The sequence below is a fragment of the Panicum hallii genome, chromosome 7 (assembly GCF_002211085.1).
Source record: "Panicum hallii strain FIL2 chromosome 7, PHallii_v3.1, whole genome shotgun sequence".
Taxonomy (NCBI): Eukaryota; Viridiplantae; Streptophyta; class Magnoliopsida; order Poales; family Poaceae; genus Panicum; species Panicum hallii.
In genome coordinates this window covers 488,297-505,525 of record NC_038048.1, presented here as the reverse complement: position 1 = coordinate 505,525, position 17,229 = coordinate 488,297, and positions in this window count along the sequence as shown.

Here is a 17,229-nt window from a genome sequence, read left to right as displayed (position 1 = left end):
TTGTTCTGCTAGCCAAAAGGAGAGCGGGTGAGCAACGGAAGATCATGGAGAAGGAATACGATCTGTGTGAGTTATGTCCCGGTTATGACTTTGTTGATAGGTCATTAACCCCATGGTTGCTTCCGTATTGGCTAGTTAGATTCAGCTAGGGTGGGTAATGGCTTTGTTAGGATCTGCAGCGACATTAAGGTGTTCGTAGTGCGGTACCCTACTTGTGGGTAAAGTGTACAACCTTTGCAGAGTGTAAAATCCATTCGAATAGTCGTGTCCACGGTATTGGACGAGTTACGGCATGGTCACTTCAATAGACATTTTGGGATGGTTGGTTTTGCGGCGTGAGTTGTTTTGAAACTGCCCGGCAGTTGTGCCATGAGCTACTGTGGATGTGGAGTCCAGTAGCATTAAAACTTGGATCCTTTGTGTAGGATCAACCCCACTTATTATTCGATTACTACGGAAATGTCTTGAGAAAACTCTTTTATTAAATGAACCCTTGCATGTGTAAAACCTCGCTTTATCGCAAATGAACCCTAGCCTCATCCTTGATATATCCGGTGCATGATCTTTATTATTCCCCTCCGTGGGTGTGGTTGGACTTGTTGAGTACGTATGTACTCACCCTTGCCTAGTTTTTACAGAGGAGGATCTGAACTTCGTTCCTGAAGACGTCGAGTAGGTCGCCATCCTGCACCCAACCTTGCCTGTGGTTCAGGGTCTCCACAGGAAGCTTACCATGGCGCAAGACTCTGATGTTATCTTAGATTTCGTTGGCACGTTGGTTTGGTTTGTAGTCCTTATGTTGTCCCTCTTGATAGTGGTGCTTCAGTGCTCGCTACCTCGACGGTTTGTACGGTAATGAACCATCTGTTGTAATAAATGTGTTATCAGCCTCCTGAGACTGATATTTGTATCACATTTAGTCACCTCTGATGAGGAGACACTTCAGATGGTATCAGAGCCATAGGTTGGCCGTAGGACGCGACCCTTAGGACCGAGGACACTTTCTAAGCCGTTTCCCACTAGATCTTTCCCCACTTAACTCACCTTTCCACACGGCACTTACCTTTGGCCCTTGTCTGGTTCCAGATGGCTGATAATGGATGGAGTGACGGAATCTGCCCCGCAGAGCCTAGCCTCCCGAAGTTATTGCTACTGAGCCTAGAACGCGTCGGAGTTGTGGACCCACCTACTGGGAGTACAACTTCAGAGGCACCCTTCGGTGTGACCTGATGATCTTTGTGGGAAAGAGCACACTTTACCCCGACGTGGATCCCTGGTTCATCTCCACCACTGGCTGTGGATTCTATGACACCTACCGAAAGGCTGCCCGAAAAGCCCTGCGACGTCTACGCGTGGTCTATAAACATCATCTTCAGCGAACTCCTATGGGATTTTTCCCACCTGCTGGAGGAAGAGGACGCTCATGGATTGCCTGGATGAGAGGATTGGGAAGGGAAGAAGAAGAACTAGAAGATACGGTTTCCCACCTGTCCATTTACCTCACCGGCCTAGACCGACTTTACAGCGAACAAACAAAACAACTGAAGCACCAAATCCGCAGGGCAGAAAAGGCAGAACAAGAGTTGGAAATACAATGGAAGAGGACAATAGAAGCTGAGGCACAAGCTGAGAGTTCCCTAGCCTCTCTCCAAGACATATGGCGAAGCAACGCTCAAGAAAGGGAACGTAACAAGGCACGCAGAAGAGAAGCTGGATTACTGGAAGGAGAACCCGAAGAAACCCATTGGGATAAGGGCACTCAGACTGAAGATGAGGTATTGGAGCAATGTCTTCCGCCAAAGAAGCGACCCAACCGAATTGGGGTAGAATTCCCTTGGGAAGAGTAGCGTACCTAAGCTAGAGCTATCATTCTAGTAATAATGTATCCTTGGGAGATGTACCCGACCCTAATGTAAAATAAAGACCATCTATCCTTCTCGTACCCTACCATATGTGCAAGGCTTGTTCACTCTACCTTTGTTTTCAGATGACCGAGAATGGTTGGACCCAGGGTGTTTGCCAAGAAGAGCCTGGTTTTCCCCGCCTTTTGATCAACTCCCTGGAGCGCCTCGATGTTACTGAGATCCAAGGTACTACAGCAGAGAGTATGAATACCTCGGCACTCTTCGCTGTAGGGTGGTTCTTTCCATCGCCAGAAGCACCCGCTACCCCGACATCGAGCCGTGGCGAGTGACTGCCACAGGATTTCAACACCGGGATGCCTATCCCTTGGCCATCAGAAAGGCTCTCCGCTACCTGTGCGGGATCTTCGAGGAACACCTCATTCCCACACCGATGAGACTTTTTCCTCCGGTCATCAGGACGCAAGTCTGGCAGGCCCGCATGAGGAACTTGGAATGACGCCGCCATCAAGAAGACCTTTTGTACCATGTGGTCGCCTACCTCGTCTCCTTGGACAAGCTCTTCGACGAGCAAGCCCGATTCCTAAGGGAGCAAACCCACCAGGCCGAGCAAGCTGAGCTTGCAGGGAGGAGGAAGCCAAGTAGGAGCACGTCATGCCCCACCCCCACCGGCCATTGACCTGGTGCAAGTGTTGAACAACCAGAACCTCCTACTGGAAGCTTTGACCAATGTCATCACCAACCCAAGGCCCCGTGAGCAAAGTATGTAGGTGTTTAACCAGCTGCCCACCGAGGGATATACCCAAGGTGGTAAGTTTTGGGTGGGAAGACGCTGAGATCAGGAACTCGAAGGTGCAAGGAACACAAAGCTTAGACAGGTTTGGGCCGCAAGACGCATAACACCCTACGTGCTGTATGATGGTTTGTATTGCCTTTGGTATAGAATGACCTAAAGATCGTCTATTTTGAGAGGGGTCCCTGTCCTCCCTTATATATCCGAGAGGCCAGAGTTACATGAATCCTAACCAATACTAGCCAGGGAATCGTACCAGAACATATCTCTAGTAGATTTCCTCCGTATCGGTTAGTTTTATCTCCTATTCATACGGGATAAATAAGAGATAAATAAGATAAATAAGAGATAAGACGGACTTAATCTCTTAAACTATGCCATGTACGCAGCCCCGTGGCCCCGGGTCTGACAAGCCCCCGAGCTCTTTGTAGCTGAGATCTGCAGGCTTATCGAGTACTTTCGAAGTAGTCTTCGACTTTTTCCTTTGAAGCTTCGTCTTGAAGTCCTTCTTCAAGTACTTGCTTGGCTGCATCGAAGCTATGAGGTGCTCATGCCCCGAATTTTTGTTATGGTGTGTGATTTAAAAATCACACTCCATATGGAGTAGCCCCCGAGCTTTAGGTTGAATCGGAGAATCAGGCTGAGGGTCACATTAGTCTTGAATCCTCCTTACTTTTCAAACAAATTTGAAAAATAAGTAGTCGATGCCACGTACCCCGCAGCCCCCGAGCCTTGAATCCAAATCTCCCAGGTTTGGGAAAAAGGATCCAAGAATCGTGGCATCGGTGTTACGCTAAAATCCCGATAAAAACTCTTTGTCTTCTGCATAGTGAAATTAAGCCTCCCGCTGGTTTATTTAACCGCGCGGTGACTTAAGGTTTGTTCTGCACTCTCAGTCTTCATATGAGTCATCTTCGAGTAGTTTTACGGTGTTTAGCCCACGAGCTTACGAGCCAGGAGAGCCGAAGGAGCCATGTCAAGTAGTGTGCATCGCCCAGCCCCCGAGCCTGGGAACTAGCGGAACTGTGATGGCACGCCGTGCTGCCTGGAGGGTCATTACGGAAGCTTGATCTGAAAAAAGACAGTGTATACATTATGTAGCATAATGCGAAGATACCGAGTAGTACTCAGTAATAATACGAAGGAACCAAAATTTATTCGGTGTAAAAATTTCGTGTCTTGCTCTTGCTAGGCCATGTAATTTCCCCGGGCAGTTAGCCTGTTATGTTTAAACACCTGATCCCTGATGGCCGTAGACCATAGCGTAGGGAGCTTAGCCGCATGCACGCGTAGGAGCATAGGCTTACAGAGGAGTCGAGGTTTCACGGATTAAGGCGTGTGCTACCCAAGTACTTTAGCAACCGTTAAGAGAATACAAAGAAGTCGTCATGCGACAAAAAGGATGCGCGGTGCGCATAAAGTAGTCGGCGATGTGTAGCTCTGGAGGGTTTCATGCCCATGGAGAGTCGTACACGGATAAGTAGTCGATCATGGAGTAGCCACCGAGGGTTTCATGCCCGTCGAGAGGCGTACCCAAAAAAGTAGCCGATCCTATGTAGAACAAGTCGGAAAAGGTATAAGTCACTTAGCTTGATTCGTGGATGAATGTCGACGAAGCTGTGGAGCTCGTTGATGGAGTTGCGATGGTTTGTTGATGAAGCTCGACTAGTCAGAGTCAATTCCGACTAGTTTTCAAGTCGAGACGAGTAGTTGATATAGTCATCGGCGGGCCACCGATCATCCTCGTGAAGTCGAAGTAGTCGAACTCGTTGCTGCTGCGCGTGGATATTGCGGCACAAGCCGAAGTTGAACCGGGTCGTCGAGGTCGGCGGTCGCGGTGCATCAGCGTTGCAGCGCGAGGTGAAGTCGAGCCGAGTAGTCGAGGTCGCCGCGACAACGCTTCATCGTTGTGGCGTGAGTTGGCGTCAAGTCGAGTGGTCGAGGTTGGTGGCAGCGTGTCGACATTGCAGCGCGGATCTTGGAAGCATGGATCGACAAGTCGTCGAGATCATCAAGGAACTTGTCGAGGTCGCTGATGAATTTGAAAGATGCCATCGAGCTCGCCGGTGGATCTTCGACGCGCTCCCCTACCTGGCGTGCCAGCTGCCGGTGTTTAACCGGCTGCCCACCGAGGGATATACCCAAGGTGGTAAGTTTTGGGTGGGAAGACGCCAAGATCAGGAACTTGAAGGTGCAAGGAACACAAAGCTTAGACAGGTTCGGGCCGCAAGACGCGTAACACCCTACGTCATGTATGATGGTTTGTATTGCCTTTGGTGTAGAATGACCTAAAGATTATCTGTTTTGAGAGGGGTCCCTGTCCTCCCTTATATATCCGAGAGGCCAGAGTTACATGAATCCTAACCAATACTAGCCAGGGAATCGTACCAGAACATATCTCTAGTAGATTTCCTCCGTATCGGTTAGTTTTATCTCCTATTCATACGGGATAAATAAGAGATAAATAAGATAAATAAGAGATAAGATGGACTTAATCTCTTAAACTATGCCATGTACGCAGCCCCGTGGCCCCGGGTCTGACAAAGTACAAATGACAAACTGACAGCTTTTCTGAGGACCAAGCCACCCACCTTTGCAGGATCCTACAACCCCTTGGATGCAGATGACTGGCTGCGTGTTATCAAGAGAAAACTCGAACCATTTGAGCATGGAGACCGTGACAAGGTCCATTTGGCTGCTCACCAGCTAACTGGAACTGCTTTGGCTTGGTGGGAGAACTACTGTGTAGCTGCCCAGGATGCCTCCACTATCACTTGGAAGGAATTTATAGATGAGTTCCGTCGCTATCACATCCCAGCAGCCACCATGAAGCGTAAGGCAGATGAGTTCCGTGAGCTGCAACAAGGCAACAAGTCCGTTGAGGAGTACACATATCAGTTCATAGAACTAGCTCGCTATGCACCGAAGGAAGTAGACAAGGACGAAAAGAAGCAGGATATGTTCAGAAAGGGTTTAAATGCAGAACTTAAGAAGCTACTTTCCCCATGCATCTACCCAGACTTCAACACACTGATGAACATGGCTATCATCACCGAGAGAGCCGTGGCAGAGGAAAAGAAAGACAATAAGCATAAGTTCCTAGAAACGAAGGCTCGCCAGCAGGACCGTTTCCAGAAGCCTAGGCACTTCGGCCCTCCAGGCCTGGATCCCAAACCCCTATGCAGTACAGGACCCAGTCACAAGCTACTGGCTCTCAGGCCCCCAACACCCAGTTTAGACAGTTCAAGAGCTAGAACACCATGAAGGCCCCACAGAGCAATGCAAGCCAAGTTACTGCCAGCAACAATGCCCGAGCATGCTTCAACTGTCGTGAGACAGGGCACTTCATTGCCAACTGCCCATATGCCAATAACAAGCCGGCAGCATCAGCCCTCTCCAACTCGGTGAATGGACCAAGGCCAGCTCTATCAGGAGCCAATCGTGTACCCTTCCGCAGTAACAATACCGGCAACAACAACTAGCAGATGGGGCTGCCCCAGCAGTCCTTCGGGCGAGCCCGCGTCAACCACATCAACGCGCATGAGGCTCAGGACGCTCAGGGCGTGGTGCTCGGTGAGTTTCTAGTAAGCTCAGTTTTGGCAACAATATTATTTGATTCTAGAGCATCACATTCATTCGTATCCTCAAGTTTTGTGGAAAAGCACAATATACCTACAGTACTACTAAAAACACCCCTATTAACCCGAACGCCTGGAGGTGACATTAAGTGCCGACTGGGTTGTTCTCGGGTAAGGATCATTTTAATTGGGGTAGAGTTCCTAGCAGACCTAGTAGTACTGAAGTCTAAAGGTATAGATGTGATCCTTGGAATGGATTGGCTAAGCCTGCACAATGGCCTTATAAGTTGTGCTGACAAGGTGGTACACCTAACCAACCCAGAGGGAGTACAAGTGATCTGCCATACTCGGGGAAGTGGACCGGACCCAATGGTTTTTAGTATGGAAGCTAAATCCTTGGAAGAAGTTCCAGTAGTAAATGAATACCTAGACGTTTTCCCTGAAGAACTCCCAGGAATGCTGCCAGATAGGGATATAGAGTTTGTCATTGACCTTGTCCCTGGAACCTCCCCTATAGCTAAGAGACCTTATAGGATGGCAGCCTCCGAATTGGCAGAACTAAAGAAACAACTGGAAGAGTTACAACAAAGTGGGTTCATTAGACCAAGCTCATCACCATGGGGAGCTCTGGTCTTGTTCGTCAAGAAGAAGGACGGAAGCATGAGAATGTGCATGGATTACCGTGCACTAAATGAAGTCACCATCAAGAACAAATACCCCCCTTCCCAGAATTGATGACCTCTTTGATCAGCTGAAGGGAGCCAAGTACTTCTCCAAGATAGACTTAAGGTCAGGATATCATCAGCTCAAGATTAAGGAAAGTGATATTCCGAAGACGGCCTTCGTCACCCGCTATGGGCAATATGAGTTTACGGTGATGTCCTTTGGACTCACCAATGCACTTGCTTATTTCATGAACCTCATGAATAAGGTGTTTATGGAAGAGTTAGATAAGTTTATCGTAGTTTTCATTGACGACATACTTATTTACTCTAAGAGTGTCGAGGAACATGAGCAGCACCTACGAGTGATTTTGGAAAAGTTGAGAGCGCACAAGCTCTACGCCAAGTTCAGCAAGTGTGAATTTTGGCTTGAGAAAGTAGCATTTCTTGGACATATCTTGACCGCGGAAGGAGTAGCAGTGGACCCCGAAAAAGTCGGAGCAGTCTCCAATTGGCAGCAACCAACCAATGTTAGTGAAATCAGGAGCTTTCTCGGTTTAGCCGGATATTACCGGAGATTTATTGAAGGATTCTCCAAGATAGCCCGACCCATGACAGAACTACTCAAGAAAGAGAAGAAGTTCACCTAGACCGAGTCATGTGAGAGAAGCTTCCAGGAGTTAAAGAGAAGACTGACAACCGCCCCGGTATTAACCTTGCCGGATATTCAACGGGATTTTGTCATTTATTGTGATGCATCCCATCAAGGATTAGGATGTGTCCTTATGCAAGATGGGAAAGTAGTGGCATATGCTTCTCAACAACTCAAGCCTCATGAGCAGAATTACCCAACCCATGATTTGGAGTTTGCAGCTGTGGTACATGCCCTCAAGATTTGGAGACACTATCTGATTGGGAATAGGTGTGAGATCTACACAGACCATAAGAGCTTGAAGTACATCTTCACCCAGCTAGATTTGAACTTAAGGCAAAGAAGGTGGTTAGAACTAGTTAAGGATTATAATGTGGTAATTCATTACCATCCTGGTAAAGCAAACGTGGTAGCAGATGCCTTAAGCCGAAAATCTTATGGACCTAAGGATACCCACCTACAAGAAGAGATGGCACGATTAAATGTGCACATCGCCCCCCATGGTTCCAGTCGCAAGTTGAGTGTTCAACCCACTTTGGAGGATAAGATCAGAAAGGCCCAAGGTTCAGACAAGGACTTGATGAAAATCCGCATGCATACTGGAGAAAACAAGGCACCAGATTTTAGAGTGGATGACCAAGGGACCTTATGGTACAAAGATAGAATTTGCATACCCAAGGAAGGAGACTTCCGGCAGACTATTATGGATGAGGCCCACAACTCGGCATATTCCATCCACCCAGGATCCACCAAAATGTATATGGATATAAGACAAAAGTATTGGTGGAGTGAATGAAGGCGGACATTGCGCGGTTCGTCGCCCATTGTGATACTTGTCAAAGAATCAAGGCCGAACATCAGAAGCCAGCAGGATTGCTGCAACCCTTACCCATCCCAGTTTGGAAATGGGATGAGATAGGAATGGATTTTGTAGTGGGTTTACCCAAGACACAGAAAGGACATGACTCCATATGGGTGATAGTGGACCGGCTCACAAAAGTCGCTCACTTCCTACCCGTACGGACCAATTATGGTGGAGAAAAGCTATCCCGGCTCTATGTGGACAACATAGTGAAGCTGCATGGTGTGCCTAGCAGAATTGTTTCGAACAGAGGAACCCAATTCACCTCTAGGTTTTGGAAAAGTTTGCATAAGGCCATGGGCACCAAGTTGGATTTCAGTTCGGCTTATCACCCGCAGACCGATGGGCAAACAGAAAGGGTGAACCAGATTATGGAAGATATGCTAAGAGCATGTGTCCTTACTTATGGCAAGGATTGGGAACAAAGTTTATCCTATGCTGAGTTTTCGTACAACAACGGTTATCAAGCAAGCTTGGGCATGTCACCATTTAAAGCTCTCTATGGGAGAAAGTGCAGAACCCCCCTGATGTGGTCAGAAGTTGGAGAGCGTGCCATAGTTGGACCCGCACTCATAAAGGAAGCAGAAGAAAGAGTGGCTGAAATTAGAGAAAAACTGAAGGCCGCCCAATCTCAACAGAAGAGTTACTCAGACAAGAAGAGACGAGAAGTAAGCTTCAATCCAGGAGACTTCGTCTATCTCAAGGTTTCACCTATTCGAGGGACTCGAAGATTTCAGGTACATGGGAAACTAGCCCCTCGACACATTGGACCGTACCAAGTACAGAAGAAAATTAGAGCCATAGCATACCGTCTAGAGCTACCAGAAGGAATGGCGGACATACACCCAGTATTCCATGTATCCCAACTGAGAAGATGTCTGAGGGTACCCGAGAGAGAGCGTGTGTCGGAAGAAGAAATAGCTTCACAGACAGATCTTCGGTACTAGGAAGTACCTGTCAAGATTTTGGACACTGTCACAAAAAGGACAAGAAACTCTGAAATACGGATTTGTAGAGTTCAGTGGAGCAGACATGGAGTGGAAGAAGCTACATGGGAACGTGAAGATGCCCTGAAGAAAGAGTTTCCCCATCTATTTAGGAGCCAGCCGAATCTCGAGGACGAGATTCATTTTAAGTGGGGTAGGTTTGCAACGCCCGTGTTTTTATCTTATTTAAATTGCGTTACCAATCACTCGCTTAAAAATCTTTTAAACCTTTTCCTCCGCTTGAGCTCCTGAAGCCCACCTTCCGATTTTTCGCCGTTCCGACATCGCGCAGTCTCTTCCTCTTTTTCCACGGAGCCGCCCGTCCCTTTTCCTTTCCACTAGCCCCGCCGTCCCGTCACATCACCATCATATCGCGGTCGGCTGCGTGCGCCTGCCCGGCCACGATCGTCGGCGCCGCACGCGTGTCCCCTCTTTTCTTTTCTCATATTTTGTTCAAATCTATTTTATTTCTCTCTTCTAACTTTTTTTCCCAGACTCTTTTTTTTTTGCGCAGGCTTCCTCTCTCTTTTTCTCCTCTGTGCTGCCTGCTGCCTGCTCGAGCTGTAGCCCGCTCCGCGCACGCGCGGGCCAGCGCACGACCCGCCGTTGCCCCGTTGCTGGCCGTGCATGCGCGCTCGCATCACGCCACCCGCGTCACGCCAAGCCAGCGTGCGGCCCGCTGCTGTGCCGGCCCGTCTCCGTCCCGTCCCCTCGCCCTCGCAGCTCGCGCCTTGTCCCCGAGCATCCCGACCGCCATTAATGGCGAGGCTCCTGTACTGCCCGTGATCCCCCCCTGGCAGCCATCTCCTCTTCTTCTCGGCCTATAAATCAGACCCCAAACCGCCCCTCACTTCGCCCACACCGCCCCAACACCTCTCCTCCTCTACCTCACGCTGCAGCTCACCGCCGCCGCTCGCCGCCGCCGTTCACCATTGCCGCCGACCACCAATCACCATGGACTGCCCTCCGTAGTCCGTCTTCGCACGAGGTGAGGGCCGGAATCGGACCCCCTCAGCCTCCTCTCTATTTTTCCCTCCTTCCCTCCGACTAGTCGAGCTTCATCAACAAATCGTCGCAGCTCCATCAACGAGCTCCACAGCTTCGTCGACATTCGTCCACGAATCAAGCTAAGTGACTTATACCTTTTCCGACTTGTTCTTCACAAGATCGGTTACCTTTTTGGGTACGCCTCTCGACGGGCATGAAACCCTCGGGGGCTACACCATGATCGACTACCTATCTTTGTACGTCTCTCGACGGGCATTGAAACCCTCCAGAGCTACACTTCGCCGACTACTTATCCATGTACATCTCTTGATGGGCATGAAACCCTCCAGAGCTACACTTCGCCGACTACTTATCCGTGTACAACTCTCAATAGGCATTGAAACCCTCCAGAGCTACACTTCGTCGACTACTTTTTGCACAACGCGCATTTATTCTGTCGCAATGTCGACTACTTTTGCGCACTGCGCATCCTCTTTATCGTATGACAACTACTTTCTGCTCGTTGTCTCCTCTTAACAGTCACTAATCTACTCGAGTAGCAAATGCCTTAATTCGTGAAACCTCGAGTCTCCAGTCATGACCTAAGCGACCCGTCGTGTATGAGCGAAGGCTATAGACCTAAGCAACTCGTACATGATATGAGCAAAGGCTATAGACCTAAGCGACTTGTACATGCTATGGGTGAAGGCTAAACTTGGACCGGGTGAACATAAAGGGTGGACTACTCGGGAGATTTAAATGGCCTAAAAAAGAGCTCGACACAGCAATTTTTACACCGAATAAATTTTGGTGTCTTCATATTATTACTGAGTACTACTCGATATCTTCGCATCATGCTACATAATGTATGCATTGTCTTTTTTCAGATCAAGCTTTGGCAACAACCCTCCAGGCAGCACGGCGTGCCATCACAATTCCGCTAGTTCCCAGGCTCGGGGGTTGGGCGATGCACACTACTGGACATGGCTCCTTCGGCTCTCCTGGCTCGTAAGCTCAGGGCTGGATGCCGCAAAACTACTCGAAGATGACTCATATGAAGACTGAGAGTGCAGAAGAAACCTAAGTCACTGCAAAACTACTCGAAGAAGACTCATATGAAGCAGGGTTGGTTGTTACATTGGTGATCGTCGGACCACCACTTTCTGCAGGGAGACCTCGGGGGCCCCCTGCATGAGTTGCTCAAACCTCTCTACGACAGCACCATGCTGATCACCTCAGTCATCGTAGCAAGGTATAGAAACAGCATCTTCCCCAGCTCCGGAGCTACCAGTACTGGCAGGGAGGTGAGATGCCGCTTCATTTCCTAGAAGGCTTGCTCTGCCTCCTCAATCCATGTGAATGGACCGGACCCCCTCATCAACTTGAAGAAGGGGAGAGCTCTCTCCGCCAGCCTCGAGATGAAGCGGCTGAGGGCTACAAGGGACCCCGTCAACTTCTGCACATCCTTGAGTCAGTCAGGGGGCCTCATTGCATCGATTGCCCAGATCTTGTCCGGGTTTGCCTCGATCCCCCGATGTGACACCAGGAACCCGAGGAGCTTCCCCGCCGAAACACAAAAGACACATTTCTCGGGGTTGAGCTTCGTGCACGCTGCGTGCAGTTTGTCGAAGACCTGGGCTAAATTTCCTAGAAGGGAATTCGCTTCTCTAGTCTTGACTACGATGTCATCAACATAAACCTCAACTATCTCTCTAATCAAGCCACCTAATATAGTGTTCATTGCGCGAGCAAAGGTGGGCAAGTGTCACACCCGATTTATAAGAACATAAATCGAGCAATCATATATGCGCCAGGATCAAGTCACGCATATATACAACAGAATCATCAAGATATCATAACACGTATCTCGAAATAAAAGCGTATAAATTAATAAATGAATATCTTTATTACAACTGAATCAAGAATCAGTTCAAGGAATGCGGAAGCGTAAAATAAATACATGAATAATAGGGCGCCATAGGGACGTCAACTGGGAGACAACGCCTAGAAATCATCGAGTCCGCTGATGTAGTTCTCCACGTCGCCTGGTACTGAGCAGCAGTCGAAGATATCCCAAAGAGAACAGAAGAGTAGAGGAGGCAAGTGTGAGTACACAACTTGTACTCAACAAGTATAACACGAGTTATGAGGCTCTACGGTTAGCTGACTCAACTGCATTAGCTTTTAATCTTGGTAAATTTTTATTAAAGCTATTTGCTATAAGTGGATGAATTACCATAACCCAAGTTACATAATAAGTAATCAAAATTAATCATGAGTCTACTGAACCAACCAAAACCACCAAGAATAAACCCCACTAATCAGACGGAGGATCTGGGCCGCTCATGATCGTGAGCACGGCTAGTATACCAGTTTTACACTCTCGAGAGGTTGCACAACTTTACCCACAAGTCGTGAGCTACGCTAGTTGTTCATCACACTGCCTTAGGTGAGATGACTAGCAAGCACACTACGAGACCGTTACAAAGGATCACGTTAGTAAAGTGTAACCGCTAAGTTTTATGGATCGGCAACGATGGGGCCCACCTCACGGGGGTACAAGCACACAGCACAGACCAAGCCGGAGGAGCAGGGACCATTGAAGCTTACCACCCCTCTTGCCCATGTAGGTAAGTTACTCCCGAACCAAAATGACCTAATTAGTAAGTCAAGACCTCTCATTCCAGTCTTGTGGTTGCGCGGTTGTCCCAGGTTGTCGCTCTATGAACCGGTCCTTATGGAGAGTGGCCAACCAAGCACTAAGCACCGTGCTGGCCCCCTAAACCAAATTTCTAACAAAAACATATTTTAAGGAGACGTGAGCCGCTCAAGCACACAGCACAGAGGGCCACTCTCAAAATTATGTTGCATATACCATTAATCAAATTTAATTTAAAAGGACCATAGATGTGTGAGAGCGCAGCACCTAGCACAATTAACCCAAATGCAACCCAAGGTATATATATAAAGTACAAGGTGGCTAGGAAGTCCTTATAGGCATACAGAATTAAAATGCAGTATGAAATTATATTTAAAAGTGATAGGATGTTCATGTTATACTTGCCTTCCTCAAAGTTCTCCTGCTGCTGCTCAAATTGCTCTGCAGAAAGGGGCACCTGGTACTCGTCCAAATGCTCAGCGTCTACTCATGATCACAATGCCAAAACATGGTCCAGCACATACACATACATGCAAACAAAGACAAAATATAAAAAACAGTACAACATTACATAGAAACAGCACACAAAACTATGCTAGAACTATTCTACGTGTTACAACGATCGCGTGAGCGCAAAAACCACCTAAAACGGAGCTAAGACGCGAAATCTAGGGCTAAAACAAGGTCTAGGGACCTTTCTGTAAGAAAACGGGAGGTTCTAATGGGTTCTGTGCAAAAACCGAGGGTCTAAACATAATTAAAGGCTAGATCTGGGTTCTAACTCGCAAAAATATTAGGCATGGACGGCGGGTTCTATATCTAGAAAGCTGAGGGGCCTAAACCTTAAAGACAGGACCTCACTGCAATTACTTTTGAACTAGAGGTGGAGTGCGGGTTGATTCCTGGAAAACACAGGGGCTCTTTAGCAAAATCGGCGGGCTGAAGCGGTATCTTTTAATTTGGATCGTCGGATCTAATTCTAACGGCCCAGATTAGATCTCACTCGCGAAGGGGTACGCGCGCTTCACACCCGTTGGATCTTGATCCTACGCTCCGGACCCGATCTACTCTTGATCCAATCCCAACCGCTGGATTCCAAAATGACCGCTCAGATTTAAAATAGAGCCGAACCGGTATCGGGGAGTGTCCGCCGTCGGATCGTGAACGGATGATCCGGACCCCATCTAAACTGGATCTAATCCCGGCCATTGGTTTCCGATCAGATGGCTCGAGGTTTGGACTGCAGGGGGGCGGCGCTACTGCTCCGGCGACGAGTCCCGCGGCAGCGCTTCGCCGGCTTGTGACATTCCAGCCTCGGGATCGACCTAGGCTGCACGACAGCTAGTGCAAAAGGAAGAGGGGACCGAGCTGTTGCTCACCTAGGCTCGAATGGGCCGGAGGAGCGGCGCAGGAGGGCTGGAGTCGGTGACAAGCGGCGACGCACGGACGGCATCGGGGAAGCAGCTCGCAGAGGGGCGGCTCAAAGCTTCTGGCTCCAAGGTCCTGCTCGGGGAGGTCCTGCGAAGCCGGTGGAGAGGTCAGCATGGCCTGAGGGGCACTGGTGGTGAGCAATTGCTCGGAGGCGGGGCTCACCGGCGACGATGGTTCGGGGTCAATTCCGGCGAGAGCAGGGGCGGAGGACGCGAACAGGGGCTCGGGGGTCGACCCTGTACTTGGGGCGGAGCTCCTGCAGTGGTCCCGGGCGGCGGGGCTGCAGTGGAACGACCGGCCCACGGCGGAGCCGAAGCTTGGTGCGGCGGAGCGGATCGTGGTGGCAGCACTAGGATTCGCGGGCGGGCGCTTCGGTGGGTTAGGGTCCAGAGGCGTGCGCGGGGCCAATTAAGGGCCGGAGCGGAAGCTGGGCGTGCGTGCTCGGGCTGGCGCGGAAAGCACGGCGGTGACCGTGGCTTGCGGAGGAAGAGGATCGCACCCAACGACCTCGCGCGATTCTTGGCTCGGGGGTGGGACTTCTAGAAATAAGGGGAAGGCTCGGGCGCGGGCCGGGGTGCGGCTCGGGTGCGGCGCAGTGGAGCGGCCCCAGGGGTGTGGCGGAGCGCGGCCACGGCCAGCGACGGGGCGGCCGAGCTGGCGGGGAAGAAACAGGGGAGGGAAGCGAGGAGGGGGATGGGTCTGACCGGTGGGACCTCCGGGTCAGAGAGAGAGAGAGAGGGGGCACGCTCGGGCTGGGGGCAGGGGGAAACTGGGCTGGGCGTGGCCCACGCGGGGAGAAGGGGAAAGAGGGGAGAGGGGGAATGGGCCGCGGGGCAAAAAACAGGCCCAAGAGGGAGAGAGGGAAGGAGAGCAGGCCGGGCTGCTGTTGGGCTGGCTTCTTCTCTCTCTTTCCTTTCCCTTTTCTATTTCTTTTCCTGATTTCCAAACTAAAATTCATGTGAATTCAAATGGAATTTGAATTCAACCTCAACTATTCAAGCAAACAAAAGAAATGCACCAGCATGAATGCACAAACATGTTATTCCTAGAATAAATTTTAATTACTTGTGGTATAAACTTAATTTAAATGCAAGATAAATCAAGAAAAACCTTAGAAAATGTATTTAAGCCAAAATAAATTCATTAAAAATTTGGAAATTTACATTAGGGTGTTACAAACCTACCCCCCTTACAGGAATCTCGTCCCGAGATTCGAATAGGCTAGCTAGCAAAAAGATCGGGATATGTCTTCCTCAGCTCATCTTCTCGCTCCCACGTAGCCTCATCCTCTGTATGATGACTCCACTGAACACGGCACATCTTGAACTTCTTGTTCCTGGTAACTCTCTCAGACATCTCCAAAATCTTCACCGGATGCTTAGTGTAGGTCAGATCCTCCTGCACTTTCAATCCTTCCAACAGTGCTTGTTCTTCCGGCACCCTCAAGCACTTCTTCAGCTGAGACACGTGGAACACATCATGCACTCTTGAGAGACTGGGAGGTAACTCCAAACGGTATGCTACCTCACCTTTCCGTTCCAACACCTTGAACGGACCGATGTATCGAGGGGCTAGCTTCCCTCTCACGTTAAACCTGCAGATTCCTCTCATCGGCGAGACCTTTACGTACACATGATCACCCACGGCAAAGGTCAGATCTCATCGACGAACATCCGTGTAGCTCTTCTGACGAGTCTGAGCGACCCTCAGATTCTCTCGCACCTGTTGTACCAACTGTTCTGCCTCTTCAACAATATCCGGACCAAATACCTGCCTCTCACCAATCTGATCCCAATACAGCGGAATCCTGCACTTCCGACCATACAGGGCCTCGAAAGGAGATTTCTTCAGACTGGCCTGATAGCTGTTGTTGTATGAAAACTCTGCATACAGCAGGCATTTATCCCAGCTGGTACCATACTGGATAGCACAGGCTCGAAGCATATCCTCCAACACTTGGTTGGTTCTCTCTGTCTGCCCATCTGTCTGAGGATGATAAGCAGTGCTGAAACGCAGCTTCGTATCCAACGAGTCGTGCAACTGCTCCCAGAACCGTGAAGTGAACTGAGATCCTCTGTCAGATATGATCTTCTTCGGAACACCATGCAAACAAAACGATCCTAGAGATGTACAACTTTGCGAGTCTAGCACCGGAGTAAGTAGTGTTCACCGGGATGAAGTGGGCAACCTTCGTCAACCGATCCACTACTACCCATATGGAGTTGTACCCTTTCTGAGTATGAGGCAATCCAACGATGAAGTCCATAGTGATCTCCTCCCATTTCCACTCTGGAATCTTCAACGGCTGCAATAGACCTGCTGGTCTCTGATGCTCTGCCTTGACACGCTGACAAGTGTCACAAATAGCCACGTACTCCGCAACGGAACGCTTCATTCCATACCACCAGAATCGTTCCTTGAGATCATAATACATCTTCGTGCTGCCTGGATGAATAGAATATGCTGTATCATGAGCCTCACTCAAGATCAGCTTCCTAAGATCCTTCACATCCGGCACACATATCCGGCCCTTGTACCACAAGGTACCCTGATCATCCTCTCTGAAATAAGGTGCTTTGCCAATCTTGATCAGCTCACGGATCTCCTATAGCTTCTTATCTTCTTTCTGATGCTGCCTGATCTCCGCCTCTAGAGTGGGTTCTGCCTCGAATGATGCACTCGAGGTGTGATGCAAGAAACCCAGACTCAACTGCTCAAACTCCTCGCATAACTCCTGAGGCATCTGAAAAGCCACGG